The following is a 5,623-nucleotide window of genomic DNA, read 5'->3' as shown; positions in this document are numbered from 1 at the left end:
CCCCACCCCTTTCGCACTGCTCGGACTGCTGTTGTTGTTGTTTTAAAGGGGTCTTTGTACAGAAAAGCTCTTTTTATGATTGTTATTATAATTATTGTTATGATTATTTAATAAAGGATTTATACCATACTGTGGAAAGAGCTGGTCAAGACTTTTTTTTTTTTTTTTTTTTTTTACTGTGATACATTTATGAAATTGGTGTAAAAGAACATGGAGGTTTGACTGACGCAGTGTTTTCTTAGCATCACTCACATTCCTGCGATACTTGTCAACACAACTAAATACTTCCCGTCCATTTCTCCGCAAACTCCTTCAGAGACTTGGGAGAGCAAACTTTCACTTTTAATTGCAAAAAGAATACACACAGGAACCCATGCTCTCTTTCCCTCTCTCTCTCTCTCTCTCTCTCTCTCTGTCAGTCACATACACACATACATAATGCTGCGTTGTCAGCCCGCTACACTTGGCCTCTAATCTCCCCATGATGTCCCATTAGTCTGGACCTCTGGTGGCCCTCATTTAGGAGCTCCAACATCAAAGCTTTGAAGTGCCCGGCGTCTTAGCCACACACACACACACACACACCAGACTCATACAGTACACATGCAATTACCGCGCCTCTCTTTTATACAGCTTGCTGAGTTTCCCACACACGGTTCCATTTATCCACACAAGCTTTCTTCACCTTAATGCAAACCCTGTTAGCAAATACAGCACAGAGTTTCAGATCCAGAACGCGATATCTTTTACTCTTGTGTACGGCTGCAGTACGGCAGCCAAAGAGGTCCAAATATTTGGACTTATGGTGTGTGTTACTGTCATGATTTGAAATGTGTTTTTCTTTTTTTTTCTTACTGAAATAATCATCACAGCATGTTAATTATAGCAATGTTTAACACAAGTTTGATTTATACGAAACGGAGGCTGTAGCTCAGGTACGACATTTACGGGCCGCACAAAGCAGGAAGACACGTGTTGTTGCTGCACGCCGGAGGTGGCAGTGGCTGTTAGCGCGCTCCGGTCCGTGACATAGCGGGCCAATTACCGTCTCTGTAAAAAACACAGACAATCCCCAGTCCGCTGGAGGAGTGCGATGCCATCTGCTCGCAGGTTTGATTGATCCCGGCAGAACAGTCACGACCACATCACACGAATGAACGCCGACAGGAAATTACCAAAGGAGCCAGATTGTCATTGTTCCATACCGCCTCTTGTTTTCACAGCCAGATTATTCTTAATTTTTTTTTTTTTGTTGTTTTTTTTTTCTCCCTGCGAGTGTGTGTGTTACCCAAATGTTGTTTTTCTAGGTTTTTATCAGTCTGTAACGGCACACCGCAGGGGCCCTTTTCCTTTAGCCGTCAGATCAGAGAGTACTTTTGCCTCTGAAGCCGAGGCGGCCTTCAAAGAAAAAGCTCTGGCGCCCTGTAAGTCGATAGGCCAGATTGCGGAGGGAGCCCATTTGAGGGTCGCGCTACAGGAAGTGACTGAAACACACAGCTAATTAATCTGGGGATTATGTAATCAAGATGGAAGAGAGGACAAACCGGCAGCACATTAGTCATCACAGTTAGGGAGGAAAGTTTGTTTGGTTTTCAGAGTTAATCACTTAGTATTTCCTTTATATTATTGCATAGAGGCTTCTCACAGTGACCCAGCAAGGAGAGGCCTGCCTGGATCAAAGAACATCGGTTTTTAATGGTTGTTAAAGCCTTGACTAAACCAGCTTGTGGTATAGTCATACAGAATATTAATAAAAGAATTCTGCCTTCCCTTGAGAAATTTCCAAAATCCTAAATTCAAAATTCAAAATCCTCCTCCCTGCTCCTTCAGTGAGTCTGAAGAAGAGAACCACCTGGAGACTAAACCTTACATCTCTTTCAACAGCTTCCAAAGTGCTGTCACAAACTGCAGCAGCGCTGCGTACGTACATGCACACGCCGAGGCTGACAGCATGCTTACATTTTTAGATATGTTTCATGTACACACACACACGCGCACACACACATGCATGCACGCACGCACGCATGCACGCACGCATGCACCCACATCCCAGTGGCCTTCCTGGGAAGGGGGCCCAGATAATCTTGTCGGGCCTGCCAGCGGTTCAAAGCACCTATATGGGTCAGAGTGGGGAGGGTGTGTGTGTGCATGTGTGTGTGTGTGTGTGTGTGTGTGTGTGTGTGTGTGTGTGTGTGTGTGTGTGTGTGTGTGAGCGTGTGTGTGGAGGCTGGAGGATGGAAAGGGACGTTGTGGCAACTTGCCTGCCAATGACGGCAGACCCAATGACAACAAATGCCAAAGTCTTGTATAAACACCAGGCAGACCATCACTTTCCTTCCTCTGTGACATTATCAGCCCCCACCCACCAGAGGATACTGCCTCTGAAAACAAATACATGGAGGAAATGATTGGAATGAGAAAAACCTCTATTCAGAGCTCCAAACTAGGCCAGCCTTCTTGTCATTGTGAAGCAGCACAGAGGAAATTAAGTTGATAAAAAAGATACTGATGACCAGGGACTGGTCTGGCTTTAGTTTTGTTTTTGCTAGACTGAAGCTGACGCCTCATGTTGGGTTTTTTTCTTTCTCAGCAGCAATGTTTGGGTGCAGAGCGGTGGATTTGATTTCCCAGAAGCATCTTCGCTCTGTTATTTTCTCCATCAACAGATCTGAGGCCATTATAGCAAAGGAAAAAAGACTTTTCTTCATAATGGAACTTTTGTGGTGGCCGCGCCACATGACGAGAGGTCCTATGTGGCGGGCCACCTGTTCGCTCCACTGGAGGCTGCTGTGTTTACAGCCACCGTTGCCCTATATAGCCCGGGAAACTTGTTATCAGGCGTGGCGGGAAGCCTGCCTCCGGTGGGTCCCAGCCATCTGTCTGGAGTGTCTGTGGCTGGAGGTGTCGCGGTTCAAGTGCTTGACATCAGAGGCCGACGAAATTATCGGAGAAATTCTTTATTGCAACAGTTGTATTGTTTGGATAACGGCTTCAGATTAAAGCAGCACCTCTCGCAGCTTTTTGTAAGACGACCTTTAAGGAGTTTGTATCTCTCCATTAGTCTGACTTGAATATTTCATTAAATGGAGTCATACGTTTGCCCAAGGAAATCTTTATATCACTGATACTATATTCAATTAGAGAAATGTTCTATTTCGGTATTTGGGTCAATGTTACGATCGATTTAAGAGAGAAGTTATAGGAATATTTTCATTAGTTTGAACGACTACTTCCTGGTTGTAATGTGTGTTTTCTACCATTTTTGGGGTCACATCGCATTGCATGCTGGGATTTAGCAATTTCCCATTCCCTTCCATACGAATAAACCTCCCTCATAATATTTCCCCATTTGAATAAGATCAACTCTTAAACACTCAACAGCAATTACGTTTTTAAAGTTGTTTTCGCAGGGAGCTGTGATCGACGTGCACGTGCTCTAAAAATGACGGAATAACTGAGGAAAAGTTTTCAAAAAGCCAGAGTGTAAAAACAGATCACATAAGTTCTGTGAAAACCTTAATCAGTGTAAACTCTTGAACCTGAGAGAAAAAAACAAACACAAAAAAAACAGATAAAAATGTATCTGTCGATCACCAGTTAAGCAAAGGAAAGCTGTTGGAGCAATCACGCCTGACAGGTTGTCAGGATTTTTTGAATGTTCTTGGACAAAACATCTTAAATCTGTAATAATCTGTTCGATGCTGGCGCCGTTAGACAATTCTTTACTCCAAATCTGTCAAGTGATTTCAACGGGGCTGAGGTCCCTAGCCTGTTATTATTTGTAACAAGGGTGTCGATAATAGAATGAAAAAACAAAGTTGTATTTCACGAAAAGTGGTAATCAATTAACAATGACAAAAGCATGAGGCTTTCAAGAATGCAGCTGGGGGCAGATTTCAGAAACAAGCAAAAAAAATAAACAGCTGTGCTCATCATGATTCACTCGTGCTGTCGTTAAAGGAGGGAAGAAAGACAGAAAATGAGAAATAGAAAATCATCCGAGTGCCTGGGTCTGCGGTGCGAGGCTGGCACCTCGGTTTAGTTTGTGGAGTAATTGAAATGGCCTTCTCATAACTTTCTCTTCAAATTAGGGCTCTTTCATTATGTATTCCATTGAGGCGATAATCAAATTCAATTGCACTTTGAGACCCATCTGTTCCAAAATAATTGACGATTCTACCCTTCAAAAAAAAAAAAACAACAACTTCCCTCATCTCCTCGGCTCTGCACATAAATCTCCTCATCTGAATCAAATTAGCTCCACAAGTAACGTATGTTTACAAAGCGGCTTTGTAGGAACACCCGCCACATTTCCTCTTTGAAGAAGTTGGACAGTGCAGTGTGATGTTGGCAGAAAGGCAGTAGCAAATGAAAAGGTAAAATGAAAAAGCATGGAAGGTTTTTTTTTTCCTCTTAAAAGGCTTCAAATTGGTGCTATTTGCCCTTAAGTGACATTACAGATATATATAAAAAAAAAAATGTCTGTAATCATACATTTAGACCTGTCATAGTTACATTTGAACTGCAAAAAAAAAATTTTTTAAAATACTCCCATCATTTATTTTCTTTATACACAATGCTGATTTCCATTATGGCATGAAATTGCAGTCGTCACTCAGTGAGAGTCTTGTTGTGCCGCTTTTTTTTTTCCTTCTTTTGACTCTGTTTTCATGATTTGATCATAAGCAGTGTAAGCTGTGAGGAAAAAGGGATGTGGCAGAGGAAGATTATGTGCCAGTGAGGCCAGTGAGGATGAGAAGCCTCAAGAGGAGAGCTCTCTGTGTTTGGTTAATGTGGGATGGAGCTCTGTGCTCTGTGTATATCCTAAGTCCTCTGAGTGGGTTGCTGTTGATGGTATGGGTTATATTTTATGCCTTGTAGGAGGTAGAAATAGTGTGTGTGCATGTGCGTGTTTGTGTGTGCGTGTGTGTGCAACTGTAATGTGGCGACATCCTTCTCCCTGTGATAGTTCTGTACCGCGACGCTCTGAGAAACTGCACCCAGGAGAAAGCGGATTTACAGCCTCATTCAGCTGTGCTGAGCTCCAGTTAAACATCATTCAAACCGCCAACTTAGCAATCCCTCTCTCTTTTTCTTTATCTTACCCCACACACACACACACACACACAGACAACCTTCTTCATAATAACACACACACACACGCACTGGCACACACTCAGGCTCTTGCCGAACAATGTCATGGAGGTAGATTCATGGGAAAATTGCAGAAGGTGTTTTAGAGATTTATCTCTGTGCATTCCTCTCATTTTTGTGCGGTATTGTTTTTCACCTGAATTATTATATCGCAGGGGTGAATCTCACCGTTGCATTGGCCTTGAAGCTACCGTGCTCCCACAAGTCCTTGCACCCAGAAATATTCATACAGTGATTTAGAGAGAGGGAGAAGGCAGGTTAAAAGTAGAAAATAAACTGTATACAAATGTAAAACAATCGTTCTGTATATAGCCAGAGAGAGGAGGGAGGAAAGGGGCCTGCTCAATTTCCTTATCAGTCGCTCTCAAGCTACAGTTTGGGCCCTTGGAGACATAACAGCATCAGACCACTGGGACACAAGCATGGAGGCAAGTGAACACATCGTCGTAGAATAAGCAAGCTATACAAA

The sequence above is a fragment of the Seriola lalandi genome, unplaced genomic scaffold (assembly GCF_002814215.2).
Source record: "Seriola lalandi dorsalis isolate HSWRI2012SDOR001 ecotype SW California unplaced genomic scaffold, Sedor1 jcf7180002054933, whole genome shotgun sequence".
Lineage (NCBI taxonomy): Eukaryota > Metazoa > Chordata > Actinopteri > Carangiformes > Carangidae > Seriola > Seriola lalandi.
This window is presented reverse-complemented; position numbering follows the sequence as displayed.